The sequence below is a fragment of the Telopea speciosissima genome, chromosome 11, assembly GCF_018873765.1.
Source record: "Telopea speciosissima isolate NSW1024214 ecotype Mountain lineage chromosome 11, Tspe_v1, whole genome shotgun sequence".
In the NCBI taxonomy this organism is placed as follows: Eukaryota; Viridiplantae; Streptophyta; class Magnoliopsida; order Proteales; family Proteaceae; genus Telopea; species Telopea speciosissima.
In genome coordinates, this window is record NC_057926.1 from 12,103,838 (window position 1) to 12,124,120 (window position 20,283).

The 20,283-nt window shown below is 38.4% G+C and overlaps 1 long non-coding RNA gene across 1 annotated transcript; it reads right to left on the reverse strand.

Annotated features, from left to right (window-relative positions):
- Positions 1–10,819: 10,819 nt before the first annotated feature.
- On the reverse strand, positions 10,820–12,753 carry LOC122644569. The gene is made up of 3 exons (XR_006330414.1): positions 12,652–12,753; positions 11,551–11,555; positions 10,820–10,942 (listed from the first exon to the last, which is right to left on the reverse strand). It is a non-coding gene; the product is annotated as an uncharacterized LOC122644569 (long non-coding RNA).
- Between the last annotated feature and the right edge of the window lie 7,530 nt (positions 12,754–20,283).

Genomic DNA, 20,283 nt, shown 5'->3' on the forward strand with positions numbered 1-20,283 from the left:
CTACGACATCTAATCTAACAATATAAATAGCATGCATTTCAACATAAAGCAATATCTCGATAATTTTCCATTCAAAGTTCCATATCAACAACAAGAATAAAAGAGAGTGATATAACATATTTAACCATAACATCATAACACAAAAGAAGTGTTACACCTACATGAATGATATATTCCCACTCACCTTGTTGTGCATGCGATTGCGTAGTCGAACTAGTCCTCGAGATGGTTGCTGATAGATTTCACTGATCGAGCAGTTCTATCCTATGGTTAACAAGTCATACACTAGTCAAATTATGCTTGAAAGAAGGTGGGGCCCTAGGGTGACCATAGGTCCAAGCTAGGTTGAGTTACACTTTCAGTTTAAGTTTGACAGCAACTCTGGTCTGTAGGAGTGGTTGACCAGAGACACCGACCAGAAGGTTACAGTAGCTAAGTTAATAAATTTCATGAGACAGCTTTCTCTGGTCGATGGGAGTGGTTGACCAGAGACATCGATCAAAGATTTTGCAACAGGATTTCTAAGGACGGAAAATAGGGTTTTTTTTTTGGGGGGGGGGGGTTAGTATGGATTTGCCCAATGGTTCCCAAGGATGGTGTCTAGGTATATAAATTTGAGTTCCTATAACCCAATTTATGTCTAAGGAATGGGCAATTTGACGGATTGGAGTTGGGATTGGGTACATGCATGGGGTTTGGGTTCTTGTACATGATCACAGCCATGCATGGCTAGAATCAGATCTCTAAATTCCTTAGCTCAGTATATAGGGTGGGAAATGGTTAGCAATTAGGTTAGATTAAGGTTAGGTTTTGGATCAATTGGTTTGGATTAACATGCATGGGCGTTTTGGGTTTCCAAATCTATCAATTCAATCATGCAAGGATGGAAATGCATTCAAATGTTAGTTTATATATGTAGGTTGAGGAATTCATTGGGAATTAAATTGAATTTGAACAAAGTTTAGGTTAAAGGGTCTGGATTAGCCATGCATGCAAAGGTATTGAGTTTATCTTTGCAAATTCAAGTTGATTAACATGCTAACAAGTTAGGAAATTAAATTCCTGCTCCAAAATTTGGGCTATGTACTAGGGTTCTAGATCTAAGAAGGAAATAAGGAATAAATCTTGATTAGGTTAGGGAAATTACCTAGAATTCGGAGACGAGGATGAATTCCAGCTTAAGTCCTTTCACCAAGTTGAGCAATTGAGAGAACTCAGATTTTAGAAGTGGTTTAATATAAGAAGATGAATTGAGGTGGCCAGAGGGTGGAGAAGGTGATGATCTTCACCTCAGGTCATAGATCGACCAAGACTCAAGCTCTCCTCCTTCAACCTCCCTTCTCTTTTTCTCCTCTTCTTTTCTTTCTTCACTTTCTTCTCTTCTCTCCTCTTGCTTCCAATGATTGAAATAGTGAAATGGTTGTTAGGTCCTTAGTTTGATTTATATAGATATGGCCTAAGGTCATGTTTGGAAATGAGTCAAATGGCCAAAAGTGATTAATTGTTCAATTTCACATACACGGGTTGATATGTGGGGCCCGCGTATCAATAATTATCGGGGAATATTCCTACTAGGTAATTAGGACACGGTGACAAAATCCCCATTTTAGTCTAGCTTAAAATGCCAGTAATTACCAAAATACCATTGGAGAGCATAATTGCAGAAAAATCACATTTTAGCATCACTGCTAATAATAAACATGATTAGATATGTTAACAAAGTATATGTGAGATATTCCAAATATCTAAAGTGCAATCCAACTCAAAATGGCAATAATTACCAAAATACCACTAGAGTGCAGAATTGTAAAAAATCACATTTTAGCATCATCATTGATATTAAATATGCGGATCTTTATCTCCCCAATTTGTCTGGTCCTCAATTTCTTCTAATAGAGGGGCGGAAATGACCACCCTAACCCCTACCAGAACACACTGTCCGAATGGGGTCCACCTCCCTCTATTAGAGGAATTGAGGAAATTGACAGACAAGCAAATTGAGGTGATAATTTTCCTTAAATATACATACGTGAGATATTCTAAATATCTAAAGTGCAATCCAACTTAAAAAGGAAATAATTACCAAAATGTCACTAGAGGACAAAAAAGCAGGAAAATCATATTAAGCATCACCAATGTTATTAAACATGATTAAATATGTTAAAAAATACATATATGAGATATTTCAAATATCTAAAGTGCATTCCAGCTCAAAATGGTAATAATTACCAAAATGCCATTGAGGGAAAAATTGTAGAATAATCATATTTAAGAATCACTACTAATAATAAATATGATTAAATATGTTAACCAAACATATGTGAGATATTGCAAATATTCAAAGTGCAATTCAACTCAAAATGATAATAATTACCAAACTGCCACTAGAGGGAAAAATTGCAAAAAAAATCATATTTAAACATCACAACTGATAATAAACATGATTAAATATGTTAATAAAGCATATATGAGATATTGCAAATATCTAAAGTGCAATCCAGCTCAAAATGGCAATAGTTACCAAAATGCCACTGGAGGGCAGAATTACAGAAAATGCATGGAAATGATGTTTTATATGTCAAAATACGTGTTACAATTATTAGGAGTCCTTTTGGGGTCCTGAACAAGTTTTGACTGCAAAATGACCAAAATGCACCGAAGGGCGTAATAGTAAATGGGTGTCAAACATGACACTCTGGAGGGGTGTACATATCAAAAGTGATGTTGATTAACTTAAGATGTCCAAACATACTGAATAGTATTACTAGAATGGGATTTTGGGCCTGCAATTGGTAAATTACCAAAATACCCTCGAAGGGCACAAGTGCAACTAGTGCGAATGAAACCACTTTTTGGGCATCATCGTTGATTAAAAACATGATTTTGAATTCACTTATATGCATGAATAATGTTCCGATCTTGAAGGGGGGATCAAATGTATTTTTAGAAGAAAAAAAATCTGTACCGTTTTAAGAAAACATGACGGCATAAGGGCCGAAAAATCGAGATTCTGGAAGGACCAGTATATAACAGTAAGATTCTGTTAGGTGCCAGAGTCATTTACTTTAGAAAGTTGTAATTCTGGAAGGACCAGTGTAAAATAGTAAGATTTTGTCAGGTGCCAGAGTCATTTGCTCTAGAAAACTGTAATTCTGGAAGGACCAGTGTAAAACAGTAAGATTCTGTCAGGTGCCAAAGTCACTTATTCTAGAAACAATAATGATCGATGTGGGGGGTAAAAGAACTTCCCGATCATCGATTAGATCATTAGTAAACAACGCCTACACACATCTCTAAAACTTCGAAAAGCGGTAATGATTGGTGTGGGATAAAAGAACCACTCGGTCATCAATCAAATCATTAGTGAATAACAAATGCATATATCACTAAAACTTTGGAAAGAAATTAAGTGCCCGATGGAAAATGTCCTAAAATGACTAAATACGCCAATTTAGTGATAGTGGATGGTCATTTTGAGCTCTTTTCGATAATTATTGGAATGCCCCTGAAAGGCTGAGATGATATTTTATCTGATTTTATGATGCACAATAAGCATAACATAGGCATAGGGATGGCATAAAATACCACAAATATAATGCCATAACTGTTGGACAAGTGTGTGTCCATCAAACCCGGTTCGGTCCGGTTCAACCCGGTTCACCTTTGTATTGAACATTTATACATTTTAGTTTAATATTGTCACATTCGATATAAATTTTTTGAGCATTATGTGTCCATAAGTTATACTTAAAATGGTAGTCACGACTAGGGTTAGGGCAGGACACCCTTATCATATGGTCGTCGGATTGGGTATGCCTAGACATGTGATGTCAGGGTACGAATGCGAGTGCTCACATGTTTGATGTGTGCATTGGCGAAGAATCTACTTTGTCGATTCCCTCATGTATTACTGCCAGATGTAGGAAGGGATAGACATGTGTCACCGACACCCTGTACTAGAGGGAACCCTGTCACTGCAAAGTGTGGTCGCATTCTTTGGTTCATCAATGACTAAGACTCAAGCAAGTCAAAGCCGGTGTTCTAGGAATGCGTGAACACTTTGTGAGTGAAGGAGTTATCCAACACAGTCACCACTGCCCGATTGGGGAACACCAAGATAGAGACTGTCTGTGCATGGTCGGATCAGAATCTGGATCTAGTTCCGTTTTGGAAATGGTTTTGCAAAATTTATTTTACATAAAATGATACATTATTTATAGTTATTTCAAATAAAGTGTTTTATCGAGTTTTACGAGACCCGATCGGATGCACAGATGCTCTTATATGGACATGTAATATGGATTGGGGTTTGGCAGTACATGTGTACATGCCCTAGATTCCATAATGATGGTGATGATTAGTGGGGGGGTTGTATATGATAAATTGTTATTATATAGGGAGTTATTTGAAATTTGCTAATTTAATTGGCTCTTTATTTAATTAATGGATTTGGTGCTAATTATAATTATCCATTAATAATTAAATAAAGAATCTAATTAATACTTTCCCTATTAGATTCTGCTTCTTCACCTGTGTAGCACTTTGAGTTTAAACAGAATTGCCAGGCTGAGAGAGAGAGAGAGAGTCAGACTCTCACTAGGGCTCTATTAAATCTATCTAGGATTTAATTAAACCCTATTATTATAAATAGGGGACCAAAAAACACAGAAGGAGCAGCTCTCCACATTTTTGGAGCAGACACTCTCTCTCCTATGTTTTTGGTTTCTCTCTCTCCCTCTTGTGATCTCTCTTCTTCTTCTTGCTTCTCTCACCTGTGTTTGAGAGTTAGGGTTTGTGAAACCCTAGATCTGTGTTGAGGAGTTTGAGGGCATCTGGGACTGGCGTGTAGAACCTTGGTAGCACCATTGGAGGTTCAGATCTGTTTGCTTGGAGCGCTCGCTAGAGGAAGAACCACTGTCTATTGGAGGAGCAACACTTGAGGCTCACCAGGTTAGCAGTTCTTCATTAATTCCTTCAGTTTATTGATTATTAATATTTATGGGATGCGAAAGAAACTCAAATCGACCTTTTCCGCTGTGCATTCGAGTTAGGGATAGATCCCCCTTGCCATGTGATGGACTAGGGATGAGTTTCTTCGTCCCTATTGTGATAATAAATTTTATGGGACACATGAGGGAAGGAGAAACCCTAACAAGGATGCACCAAGGTTCCCATGGGCGACCATGGGAAGCCCTAAAAATTAAAATGGGGCATCCATGGGACACCATGGGCTAACCCAAGGCGTGCAAAACCCTAAGAATAAATATCTTGGTCTTCCTAGGGAACCATGGTTTGATCTCTAGACCATTGTTTGGCCAACAATAACCCGATCACTTTACCGGTCTACATCATTCCAAAGTTGGAATGGAGCAAGAAGTTGCAAATACCTGGATTCGACCTTCGTGGAATTTTGACCATGCTTCCATTCTATATTAGGGTTTGCCGATAAAATGCAGGCAGAACCTCGGCATACCGGAAAAACTTCGTTGAAAATCGAACAGAACCTCGGCTCAAATGGAGGGGAAAAGACTTATTCTCTCTCACTTAATGAGCTATACCTCTCATAAGGTAGGGTTTGGAAATATCCCTATTATCTGCAGCTAGGGACTTCGAGGGACTCATCGAGGGACTTTCTGTAGAGTAACGAGGCATCAGGGGTACAAAGACATGTTGGCAAAAGAATGACAAATGAGGGGTGAAAGTATAGACCTTACTCACTCAATGTATTCAAAAACGAAAATAAGAAGGATGAAGGGTAATGGGATTTTCAAAGAAAACCTGTTTTGAAAATCGACCTCCTGCTTCTCCCTCCTCTTTAAATACTCAAGCCAGAAAACCATTGAAGAACAACCTATTAGGACAAGGCTTTTGTAGAGAGAAAGCCTTTGATTTCAAAGGCAAATACTTGATTTTAAAAGTATCTGGATGGGAAAGAGAGAAAAGGCTAAAAAGGCTCTTGGTATTTGAAATCTAATCTCTCTACTTCAAAAGATTCTTTTGAAAAACCCATCACCCATGTAAAGAAACCCATTTGATTTGAAATCTCAAAACTCATCCACGCATTTTCCAAAAGCTAAAGCTGTTCTTCCAAAAACCCAAGTACGTTGGAAGAGACAGGGGGTATTTATAGTGCTTAGATTTTTTATTTTTTATTGTTTTGTATTAATTTATTATTTTTTAAAGCTTATCCAAGGCTTCCACGGATCCAAAGAACCGCCTTTGGCTTCCACGGATCCATATAAGCTTACAAGGATTCCTGTAAGAGCTGAAAAGAACTGAACCTAGGTTCCACGGATCCGTGTAAGCTTAGGCTGATCCATGGGCTGCCATGTGGGTCTGAACCCTCTGGTTTGGCCTGAAAATGCTGATTTTGATAGTTTTCTATGCCATTTCGTGCTCGGGTATCAGATTTTAACATGTAATATACCGTTGGAATCATCTTTCAGAGTACTATCCATTGGTATAAGATTTGGTCCAAGATTAGGTTAAAAAATATTTTAAATTTTGAAAACAATGATTAACCCTAATTTGGTGCCGACAATCTACCGGCAGTGTTTCCAATCATTGATTCTACACCCTCGGCTATCATTGAGTATTTGGCATTTAAAAAAAACAACATTTGTTTGAATCTTATCGGGATAAAAATGGGTTATGTGGTCGAGCCCTTCTTGAGTGAGAAACTTCGTCAATTCACGTCTGATTGTCATCACTGCCGAGTGGGGTGACAAAATTCAGGGTCTACAAAATGCCCCTCTTTGTCTGAGGCCTATGCGTCAGCCGAAGGGCAAAGCCAAAAGAGCGCATGATTTTGTCACCCAAAGCATGTACTACAGGTACCTTGCTCAAGGGTGACGGAGATGCGATGCAAAATGCGTACGATAAGAGCAAGCCTAGTAAAATCGATCCATTGAAAGAAATGGCATTAACCAAAGCCAAAAACATGATGGTTGCCCCTTATGCTCCAATAATCCTTTATGTAAACCTCTCATAAGATTAACATCATTGTGCAAACAAAACCCCTCATAAGGTTAACAAAATTGGGTGAACAAAACCCCTCATAAGGTTGACATAATTTGTGCAAATAAAACCCCTCGTAAGGTTAACAAAATTGTGTGAAAAAAACACCCTCATAAGGTTTAACAAACCCCTCATAAGGTTAACAAAATTGTGTGAACAAAACCCTTCATAAGGTTAACATAATTATGTGAACAAAACCCTTCATAAGGTTAAAACAATTGTGTAGGTAAAACCCTCATAAGGTTAAAACAACTATGTAGATAAACCCCTCCTAAGGCTAAAACAACTATGGATTGGTTTTTATAAGGCTAAAAACATGCAGATTGCCTTTCATAAGGCCGAAAACATGTAGATTGCCTTTCATATGGCTGAAAACATGCAGATTGCCTTTCATAAGACTGAAAATATGTAGATTGATGTGCAAGAGTTGCCCCTTATAAGGCTAAAACTATGCAGATTGCCTATCATAAGGCTGAAAAGATGCAAATTGCCTTTCATAAGGTTGAAAACAGGCAGGTTGCCTTTTATTAGGTTGAAAATATGTAGATTGATATGCATGAGTAGCCCATCATAAGGCTAAAACCATGCAGATTGCCTATCATAAGGCTGAAAAGATGCATATTAATATGCATGAGTAGCCCCTCATAAGGCTAAGACTATACAGAACCTGGTGAGGTATGACTTGAGGGACTCACCACTCCTCTGCTTCACGGTGGTTAAGTTCACTAGCATCTTTTTGTGGCTTTGACTACTAGCAAAGGCAACTGTGAAGGTAGTAGTAAGCTCTCTGAAGCCCTTTATCAATTTTGGTTCAAGCCGAGTGAACCAGGTTCTGGTTGCCTTCCTAAGAGTGGTAGGTAAAGCCTTCACATGATTGTGTCAGAGGCTCCATAGAACACCATTATGGAATTGAATCCTTCCAAGTATTATACGAGATTTGTGGTGCCGTCGTAGTATTCAAACGTTGACATCTTGAACTCCTTGGGGAACGATACGTTCATGATCTCGTCAAAGAGTACCATTTTACCAAAGAAGACAGGCTTCTTGGCCCCAGCTTGCCTCTGCATGACCTTCTTGAACTGGTCCTGGAGCTCCTTTATCTGCTTGTTGAGATCTTCTCCTCCAGCCCCTTCCCTACGGGTCTGGGTTTTAAGTGTGCCTCTTGGTTCCCTCCGTTTTGCTTCTGGTGCCTGCACCTTGGGTGATGGCATGGGTTCTATTCCGAGTCACCTAAACCCAAGCTACTATGCTTACTCATAGGTGGTAGTATGGCATTCGAATTTTGCTGTGCATTGGGTGCACTATCTGTCAGATGGTCTGGGTGATTTTGCGGAGCTCCTATTGCAAGGCCAAAATTTCCCTTGGGTGATCGGGGCCTTGAGGTTAGGCTACTGTTGTTGTTGTTGTCCTGCCCGATCTTGCTGTTTTTCAGGTCACCTAAAGGTACGGCTTCGAGATCCCCTAGCCAGGTCGGACCCGTGCAACATTGGCAACCAAGTCTATCAAGGATTTAGGACACTCGGTTTAGAGCATTGGGTGTGTTGGCTTTGTTCAGCTTGATCCTTATCTTTCTCTCCTCAATTGGATGCTCTTGTCCTTTGTTTCTAGTTTGCACCATGGTTAACATCTTACTCTCTCTCAGTGCTCTACTGTGGGCGCCAATCTGTTGTTGCCAAAAACCTCCTCGCTAACATAAACATCCTACAAAGGTTGAAGAGCATTGAAGAGACCCGGAGCAGACTCCGAGGGGGGACTCTCCAATGCTTAAGTCAGTTCGATGCATAGACAAATACTGAAGAGAGAGGTACAGAGAAAGCAGTAAGTAAAAGTTTTCAGATCCTCGTACTTGGGTCCTCCTACAATATCTATACTTTGGGCGGTTATCGAGATGGTTGGGGATCTTTCGAGTCCCTAACCCTTGGCACGTAGCGATGATGGAACGGTTCCTCCCCTGATTAGGTGGAGTGTTCCTTATTGGGGGACAAAATCTTCTATAGTGCGAAGGTGTTGGAAATATGTCCATCAAACATGGATTATTAAATTATTGAATTTAATATTTGCATTTTATTACTTTTTGGGATTTTAAGAATATTTCATAGGTCTTAACCTAACACTGGTTTCGACTGGGAATGGGACTGGACATCCTGTTTATACGGTCGTCATATCGCATGTCACAAGAAATGGTGATTTCAATACATGGTTGTGGGTACACGTCGAGAATGTATATAGATATGAATCTAGTGCGTATATAATATATAGTGCTACAAGTTGTATGAGTGATATACTTATCTGTAACTCGATCGCCCCTTTGACCTGAGAGATTCTATTTGCTGCAGTGTGACATTACGGATTTTTGTAGGCCAATGGTTGATGTTCGTTGGGACTATAAACCGGCACATTAGATTCTTGATCATGCATTGTAAGCAAAGAGGATTCTCAATATGGAATCCACTACCCGTTTACAGGGAATATCTAGGAGAGAGAAAGTCAGTAATTGGTCGGACATAAAATCTAGATTTAGTGTTTATTTGAAATATTTTATGAATTTATTTTTGATATAAATATTAATATATTTAATATGATGAATTTTTTATTGTGAAGTTTTTTAGCTATCCGATCACCACTTATTATCTCAATCAACGTACATGATGAATTGGGGATTAGTAGCATTGAAGTACATACCCTATAGTTCATTATAGGATATTAGGAAAGTAGAAGGGATTGTGTATAATTAAAAGAGTTTCTTGGACACATGGCATCATATGGGAGAATAAAATATTTATGATTAATTATCTTTTTATATTATGGCAAGAGATATTGTGAGAATATCTCACAAGTCATAACTTAGAAAGATTGCATCCCTTTTGAGATGCTACATTTTTTACTTTGGTAGCAAATTGGAGTCACAAAAAGTAGAGATTCACTAAATCACCAAAATAGAAGGTTAGGCCAAAATCAATATAGAAGGCAACCTTGTGACCTAATGAGTCACTAAAATTATAAGATGGAAAGAGGGGAGAAGCTTTCCACGTTTTTGGTCCTCCTCTTCCCCTTCCACCAATTTCTACTCTCTCCCCTCTCTTGTGGTGGTATGTGCAAGGAGTGAACCTGGATTTTGGAACCCAACGATTTTTGGTGAATTGTCTTCTACTCCAAGTTTCCAGGATTGATCACAAACTTGATAGTGTTGGAACAAATATCAATCTCCAAATTTGCACAACTTTAGAAGACCTATTATCTATAGGAGGAGTTACACTTGTGACTCTAAGTAACCATGATTTTGTTTTGAAATTGTTTCTCCCTTCTCTTGAATATGAACAAAAAGGGCATGACCCAATCCGATTACGCTGTGTCATTGATTTAAATCAAAAAAGGTTTATTCTAACTGTCCTTGGGTCGTCAAGGGAAGGTTTGCCCCTGCCTATCGTTCTTTCCAGCAACCGGGTTGGCCAGTTGGATTCTGCTATGTGTCTCATGTCCATTGGTTGGTCATTCTTGGGTACATCAGGAGGATTCAATTTTTAACCCGTCATTCATGCGTCCTTGGAAGAAATTACATGTTTCTAGTTTTTTTGGATAAAAATTCTCTCAAATTCTTTAATCTGGCAATGCCTGGCAATACCACCTTCATTATGCGACATGTGGCATACAAATATCATGTGGTGGAGATTGATTTGCTCCATTTCATGAAGCCCAAACCCATTTGGCTTCCGGATCATCTCAACCCGATGAGATTCTTCTAAACCCAAAACATAGAAAAGAGGAATAAAAACAAAAAAACAAAAAAAGCAGAAAGGGTAACACTAACCATAGCCCCCATCCATGGCTTCTCGCAAGGTCTTATCATCTCTTCTTAGGTCTTTTGCACGTCGGTCAGCGTCGAAGCCTTCGATCATCAACCCTAGAGCCCCTTCCCCATCACCTGCTGATGAGCACATTTATGTGTGAAATCTTAGGGCATAAAGCATATATTTTACCACATTGGACAGAGTTATTCGGTGCTTTCTTGTGCTTTTCAGGTTTTAGGTGAATTCTTGTGAAAATTGAGGTGATGATGCTAAGGAAATTTTTTTAAGCTGTTTAGAGGTGGTAATTGCTTGGATGCATAGCCCATCGAGTCAGCTTCACAACGGTTCAAACGACACTTGATTCCGAGTTGAAACGAAGAAGTTACGGCCGTTTCCATAACGAAGCGCGAAAATGGTCTATAGGGGTTTATTTATAATTATTGATAGTCGGCCGGGGACAAAGTGAAACGAAAGTTTGGATTCTAGGGGCCTTAACAAAATAACCAGAAGTTATATTTCCTGTACCCGAAAGATTCTATTTGGAGGGCTCTGGACAGTCCAACTTCAACTTGAGATATCTTGGGCTCCCGAACTCCAAATTGGACGAAATTTGGGTCTATTTTGGGTGATTTTTTGCAAGGAACACAATTGTGAGGCCTATATAAGCACCCCATGCTCCACGTTTTTTGAAGGATAGAATGAGTATTTTATTTATTCTTGAAGGAATCCTAGTCATCACCCTTACTCTCTCTCTCCTCCAACTTCTCAAGGGAACTTCTGGTATTCTAATTGGGATAGATTTATATTTTCTCATCTATGGAAGGTTGAAAAATCAAAGATGCTTTGATTTTATTGCTTGGAGAAGATATCTACAAAGAAAATGAAGAACTTGTTAGAATTTGAAGTTTACTTTTATAGAAATAGAAGGTCTATATAAATAATCTTCTCTTCTTCTTCTTTCTATTTTTTTTCTTTCTGAGGATTCAAGGCATTGTAAAAGAGGAAAGAGAAGAGAATATTCTCTTTTCTTAGGAAATATTTCTCTTACACTTCCATCTTCTTTCTTCTCCTCTCTTCCACCTATAAATACCCCCTACCTCTCTTGTAAAAATTGCTCATTCACTTAGTGAAATTTCTTCTCTTCTTCTCCTTCTAATTTGTGTTTTTTGGCTTTTCTAAGTTCTAGTTTGTTTTTTTTATTTTCATTTAATGGTTATAATAGGTTTAGTTTATGCTTTAATTTCAATTTAAGTCTTCAATTGGGTTGTAATTTCTTAATTCTAGTTTAGGTTTTAAGTCTTCTAGTCTAAGTTCTTAAGTTGATGACAAGACTTGAGATTTAGAAGAGGAGGCCATGGTAAGTTTATGCAAGTATTCAGGCTTTTCAATTACATTTATGCAAGCACATCCAGGTTTTACTATCTAAACTCTCAATCTCATTCTCCATCTCCTCTATCTCTCTCTCTTCTTCTTCTTCTCCCTCTATTTCTTTATTTTAATTTTATATGGTTGTGGTTTGTGGATGCATTTTTATTCCCTTATTTTTTTTTTATGTGGTTAGTATATGTGACTGTATTTTTATTCCTTTCAATTCGCTTTAGTTTGATAGGTTAGATGCTCATGTGTTAGGACGCTGATTTAATCCCTTCATTTTGTTAGATGCTTATGAGTTAGGATGCATTGATTTTCGTTAGTTTAATTAGTTTAATTTAACACTTTAATTTGGTTCACTTTGCATTACTTTTAAGTTAGTTAAATAGAGTGGCGTATATCTCCTCATGTTCGACCCGTAGCTACGATTGACCCGTACGCTTGCGGTTTTATTTTAACTCAAACACCTGCCTACCGGGCTTCTCTCAAGGGTTTTCTCCTCAACCGCGTTGTAGACTATGTGACTGCGGCAGCAACACCAGCACCGTCTCCGACTTCCACCCCTCCGTCAATGAAGGGTTTGTTTATGGTCGAAGGGTTCTCAACACTGGCTCTCCCATCATTGTAAGTAGGGGCAATTACTATCACTACCCTACACTTAGCCTATATTTACTAAAACTACCCAACCTTAAACTTCTTTTCTGATACTACCCTGCTTTTAAACTTTTACATCTCCTTCTACCCTCATGTTTTTAAATACCCAGATTACCCTTCCTTTTCACCTACTAACTTGTTAATCTATTTAACCTCCCATTCATCTTCTACGTTTTACTTTTTTTTTATTTTTTTTTTATCATTAAAATAGTATAAAATGAAAGCACCCACCCACTTCTTCTCTCTCCCGTTTTTTACTCCATTCGTTTTTTTTTTTTCCTTCAAATTTTCTATTTAATTAGTTTTTTATTCAACATTTCATCCTCGTCGTTCTTCTTTGAAGTTCAAACAAATTATGGTTCTAAGTATTGGTATCGTATCGCCCATATTGGGCAATACGTACCGATTTTGCTAGTCACCGATATCAATACTGTGCCGATACCGTATCGATAGCACGGTACAAACAAAAGGTAAAATGGTCAGAAAACTCATTTTTTAAGGAGATTTAGGGGTAATTTTGCCTGATACAGCCAATCCAGGCCGATACCATATTAGTATAATATCGATTTTGTAAGTTACCGATACTCGTCCCGATCTGTGCACTAAAACCATGGAACATATCAACTCATTTCAAAAATAAAAAAATTAAATAATAACAGGAAGAGAGAGAAGAAGTGGGGTGCTTTGAAGACAGTTGATGCACGGTATTGGAACGGGTTTCGGTAACCTGTAAAATCGATACGATACCGATATAGTATCGGCTTGGATCGGCTGTATCGGGCAAAATTACCCTTGAATCTCCTTAAAAATGAGTTTTTTGATCATTTCACTCCTTGTCTATACCGTGCTACCGATACGGTATCGGCATGGTATCAGTATCGGTGACTAGCAAAACAAGTACCGGGCGATACGATACCGATACTTAGAACCATGATCTGTTTGAACTTCAAAGAAGAACGATGAGGATGAAATGTTGAATAAAAAATTAATTAAATAAAAAAATTGAAGAAAAAACAAAACAAAAAAAAACCGAATTGAGTAAAAAACAGGAGACAGAAGAAGTGGGTGGGTGCTTTCATTTTTTACTATTTTAATGACAAAAAAAAAAAAAAAAAAAGTGGAAGATGAATGGGAGGTTAAATAGATTAAAAGGTTTATAGTAGGTGAAAAGGAAGGGTAATCTGGGTATTTAAAAACATGAGGGTAGAAGGAGATGTAAAAGTTTAAAAGCAGGATAGTTTTAGAAAAGAAGTTTAAGATAAGGTAGTTTTAATAAATATAGGCTAAGTGTAGGATAGTGATAGTAATTGCCCCTCGTAAGTATCTCCATCTACATCCCCCTTCAGTGAACTGGCTCTCCCATCATTGTAAGTTTCTCCATCTACATCCCCCTTCCCCTTCATTGAACTGGTTGATTTAAGCATTGGAGCGTTTGTTTGTGTTCAATTGGTAAGGACCATTGCGGACTCTTTTTGTTTCAACTGTTGTTCTCTGATTGATCTCTTTTGACCTTATTGCCTTATTGGAGATCCAATTGACGAGACGCGTGATATAAGTAAAAAATCTGAATTCCTTCAGCTCTGTTAGTGTTAGCTAAGTCTTTTACTACTCAGCAACGGACACCAATCTGCATTGGCGAGTGAAGAAGAAGAAGAAGAAGAAGAAGAAGAAGAAAAAGAAGAAAACGAAGGATTTGCATCAGGGTTAAAATCTGAAAAGGAAGTCAGACTTCATAGATGAGACTTGGGTCTACTTGCCAAGGAAACCAGACCTGGTTTCAGACCTTGAAGCTCTCCAATGGTGGGAAGGAGAGAAGGAGACGAACCGAGAGAGAGAGGAAGACGGTAAGTTGAGGTTGTAAAGTACCTTTTCTGCGTTTTGGGTTTAGAATTTCATCGGGTAAGCTAAATCGGGTTGGGCTTAATGAAATGGAGCAAATCAATCTCCACCACACAATCTTTATGTGTCACAGGTCGCTAAAATGAAGGTGGTATTGTCAGGTATTGCCAGATTAAAGAATTGAAAAGGATTTTTATCCAGTTTTTTTTGTGGTAAAAAATTACATGTTTCTAGTTGGTGGTTGTTGGGGGAAAACGAGGGCTGTGTGCCACTAACTTCATTTTATTAGAGAGCCACAGAGTTAAAGGTGCTATGATCCTCTCCACACCCACACAATATGTACTGATCCATCTTCAGATATTTGAGGCACACCAATATATTGGCCAAATTAGCAACTGACACTTGGTGGTTTGCAGTGTACCATCTCTCGAATAACTAGGGCCCTCTTTTTATCAAAAAAAAGAATAACTAGGGCCCACATATCATTAACTGAAATACACAAGTGGTGGACCATCTGAGCATTAGATGGAAAGGCTTGGTGATGTATCTATCATAACCTAATCCATATATCATCCAATCCTGCCCTGATATAATAGTCAATGTTCATGGCCACTCTTATCACCATCTAATCCTTCAGATATCCAAACCAACCCATAACATTCTCACCCATTCATCTGCTCTATATGTTTTCTTCTGCAATATTGCCTATATATATGATTTGTGCATAGGAATGTGTGAGATGGGGACCACATTTGCTTCATTTAAGGAGGAGTAGCAATATTAGTTTGATTCATTAAGAGGTGTAACACCACAAGTCTCAACTCTCAACTGCTAATTCCGGCTGATGGCATTTTTTGAAAATTTGACTACAATTAGGGGCATTGTAAGTTGCAGCAGAAAAGGAATTATGGAATCAGGCAGGGACGATTGCTAGTCGCTACCCAGGAGGGTGGGCACGCATGTTGTTGACGAGTTGATGACTGCTGGGCCTGCTTCGGTTCCTAATCCAAGTATCCAACAACTAAAAGGCCCGTGGTCTAATCTACCTGCCTTCGTAAGACCTTTTTTCATCTCTTGTACGGTTGAGTGGTGGATGACATTATGACACCTTCATGCAAGCACAATTAACACATTGCAATTGTTGGGAGAGGACTGCTTGCTTGCTTGCCCTAACTAGGGGTGTCAAGAATACCCGGCTGGCCCGAACCCGCCCTGAGCCTGGCCCAGACCCGACCCTGATCTGTCAGCCCGAAGGGCGGGTCAAGGTAGAGATTTTGGCTGACCCTGATAGGGTCGGGTTGGGTCGGAAATAATTCCCCGGGCTTGGCCCGGCCTAGCCCGGACCCGACCCTGAATTGGGTATAAGCATTTATATGGCTCAAAATACCAACATGCCCATAAGAGTGATAAATAACCCTAATCCCATATGGCCATATTCCCTTTTCGTTTTCATTTTTCACAATTTCAGCCTTCGTTCTTCAAAATCTTTGGATACAGTGGGGGCTGTGAGGGCATAGAATCATGAGCTGCTTCAGAACTTCTTCTTCTTCATCCGCGAGATTTCACGAACATATTTTAATAATGAGCCTTCGTTTGTGCATCGGATAGGAAAATAACATATTCCCATTTTATTAATTTTCTTCTTCTTCATCCGCGAGAAACTGAGAAAGCTGCCGCTCGACTACGACGACTAGCAGCTTTCTTCTTCCTCGGTTCCTCCTTCACAGATTCGCATCAAGGTATGTCATCACTTCATTTTTATTTGGATCTTTCCCCATCTTCGCAACACTGCTGCTAGTATACGTGGACTCAGATCTGAAATGCATCTCTCTTGATCAGCTTTTGTGTTTATTGTTTTTAAATCTTTGAATGCATGTTCTCTGTGATCTATTTGTCTTGATCAATTCCTTGATTAGCTTTGGACTTGGGATAACAACTGTTTTGTTTGTTTACCTGAACATCTAGCTAATAGATTCCAACGACCTTCACCATGATGAGAAATGTAATGGATGAGAAGAGTGTTTCTAGTGTGCTTTCATCGACATGTACCTGATAATGTTATGAAGGAAAATTTTCAAATAAAATCTTATTCTTTTTTATTTTTTGGATAGGTTTAGGCACTAAAGTTGATCTCTAAAGCTTCTAACAAGAAAACTTTTCGTTTGGCCTTTAGATAGAAGGGTAATCAGCAAAGAACTAGTGCAATATCGGAGAAAAAAAAACCGATTCAATTCCAAATCAAGCAACCAGTGGTCTATCGCATGTGTGCATGAATATTTGCAAACAGGGGTGCTCCTGTGCCAGATCTTTTGACTTCACAGTTTTTATGATCGTAACAGCGTAAGGGCTTGTATAGTTGCACCTACACAGACCTTTTAGCTTGACAGATTTTGTGGCTGGTTTTTTTTTTTTTTTTTGGTAGATTTTTGTGGCTGGTTAGGGCCTGCCCAGTGAGTAATGTTTTCTTCATAATAAATGCCAGAAGAACTGTAAGACCTTGATATATTTTTAGCATTTGCACAGATGAGACTTCAACTTATTACTACATCAATATGGAATCAAGTCGGAAAGTTCAGTCTACATTGAGAATAAGGGGATCACATGGATTTTACAACAATGTACACTGCCCAAGTATATGCTTGATATACACATCTCTCTAGTTGATTTAACCAAAGGTTTTCTCACTACTGTAACACATGTATAGAAACCCATCTTCCGCCTTGAAAGATTGATAAACAGAATCCATGAGACTCCCTGCAGGTAATAGTTGGAGACATACACATGAACACCTCCTTTTTTTCAACTAAGAATAATAATGTGCTGCTATAGAAGTTGTAGAAAAGATGTCGATGAAGGCACACTAGAAACACTCCGTCCTCTGAATAAATGAGCATTGCTGCTATTTCATAGCCTAAAGTAATGTTTTCTTCATGATTTATTTTCCACAAATATAAATTTTTGGACATGGTTTTAAAATTGACCAAAGCCCTTTGGTTCTTTTGCAACCCTGGAAATGGAATGTTGGGGGTTATCCTCTGTTGTTCATGCCAGAAATTACTGCACTGGATATGTTGGATGTACTTTGTATGGTTAAACATGAAAACAGTATAAACCTATCCACAAATGAGTTGTAGAGCATATTTCATGACATTGTAGTTGGAATGATGTTTTATTTTAGTAATTTTTTTTTCTAAAGTTAGCCGGTGTTAGATGAACTAGCTTGAGAAGGGAGGGACAAAGAGAGTGGATAAGGGTCTGATAAGATGGTTTTTTGTGGAGAGGGAATGGTTCTTATAATGGGTGTGAAAGGGTGGTGCTTTCAGATCAGATCTACATATAGAGCAAGTCTCCTTCTTCTTCATTAATGTATCAATCATTGAGTGGGAGCTCATCACTCACACCATGTATCAATCATATAGAGCAAGTCTCCTTCTTCTTCACTATTTTCTTCAACTTATTGCTTCAAAGATCTTACGCATGTCTGGATTTTTGAATTTGTACAGATCTCAATGGAGGAAAACAAAAACCCAAGGCAGCCAAACTCAAGTTCAAATCATCCAAATTCAAATCCAGTTGAATCAAGCTCTAAGGATCCTGTGACAAGCTCTACAGAGGCACAACCAAACTCTAATGCTTCTGAGGTATCTTCTAATCCCCTCACTATAGGGTCATCTAGTATTTGGAATCACTTCACTAAAGTTATACCTCCCAGTGGTTCAAAAGCTACTAAGTGCAAGTATTGCCATAAGGAATTTGGTTGTGCAAGTGAACATGGTACTAGTTCACTAAAACGACATTTGGATAGATGTCTTCTGTGTCCAAGTAGTGAAAAAAATAAAAAGCAAAAACTTTTGGATTTTAAAGTTGACACGAGTGATGGTAAGAGTACAATCACTAGTATCTTAGGTTGGAAATATGATTATGAATTGTGTAGAAAGGCGCTTGCTCGCATGATTATTATGGATGAATTGCCTTTCATATTTGTAGAGCGGGACGGGTTTAGAGATTTTTGTAAGGCTTTACAGCCTAGGTTTAATACTTTGACCCGTAACACTGTGGCACAAGATTGCTTGCAATTGTATCTGAGGGAGAAAAAGAAGTTGCAAGATTTGTTTAAGAGAAACTGCTCAACGGGTGTCCCTCACCACAGATATGTGGACTTTTATCCAAAATCTTGGTTATTTGTGCCTCACAGCACATTTCATTGACCGAAATTGAAAATTGCAAAAGAAAATCATTAACTTTTGCGTAGTTCCATCACCACATACTGATGAAGCAATTAGTAATGCCCTTGAGCTGTGTTTGATTGATAGGGGGTTGGATAAACTGTGTAGTATTATTGTGGACAATGCAAGCAGTAATGATGTTGCAATTCGAAATTTAAAGAGAAGATTTAATAAGAAAAATGGGTTGTTGTTGGGTGGTGAGTTTTTTCATATGAGATGTGCTGCCCATATTTTGAATTTGATTGTCAAGAAAGGTCTTGAGGATTGTGGAGATGTTGTAAGCAGAGTTTGCTCTGTAGTGAAGTATGTAAGGAGTTCACCATCAAGGTCACAACAGTTTAGATTGTGTTGTGAGCAAGAAAAGATTGAGTGTAAGAAAGCTTTGAGTTTAGATGTTTCTACTCGTTGGAACTCTACATATCTTATGTTGCAAACTGCTTTAGAGTTTCAAAAAGCTTTTGAATGTGTAGAAGATAGAGACCCAAACTTTACTATGGAGTGCAAGGATGGGGTCCCAACTACTCAAGATTGGGAGAAAGCTAAAGTTTAATGCACGATGTTGGAGTTTTTTTACAATGCAACTACAAGATTGTCTGGGTCTCTTTTTACTACTTCAAATCTTTACTTCAAAGAGATTAGTGTGATTGAATCATAGTTGAACAAGTGGTCAAGAAGTGAAGATGACATGATTTGGGATATGTCGTTAGCAATGAAAGAAAAATTTGACAAATATTGGGGTGGTAGTGGCACTGACAAAATGAATATTATGTTGGTTGTTGCTCGTGTTCTTAATCCACGATTTAAGTTGAGATATGTAAAATATTGCTATTCAAAATTATATTCTCAACTTGAGGTGGAAGAGAAAATTGAGAGGATTAAAAATGTCATGGATCGTCTCTTGAGACATTACTAAATGCAGGGGTCGACAAGTAGTACAGTGAGAGTTGATTCATCTACAACCTCTTTTGATGGTTCATCAATAGATGATGATGACAGTGAATTTTCAGAAAGGGGTTTTCATAATGCATTAGAAGAGGAGGAGCGTTTCCATGTTACATCTGGCTTAGACAAATATTTGTTGGAATGTATTGAGAAGGAGGATGAACTCAATTCTTTTGACATCATGAATTGGTGGAAGGTCAATAATACAAGATTTGTGGGTCTAAGTAAGATGGCAAGGGATGTTTTGGCGATTCCTGTCTCAAGTGTTGCTTCAGAGTGTGCTTTTAGCACTGGTGGTAGGATTTTAGACCAGTTCTGTAGCTCTTTGACATCTAAGATGATAGAGGCATTGGTATGTACACAAGATTGGCTACGACAGGCACCGGTTTCAGTTGATCTTGAAGAGAACTTAATTGACCTTGAGAAGATCGAATCAGGTAACAACC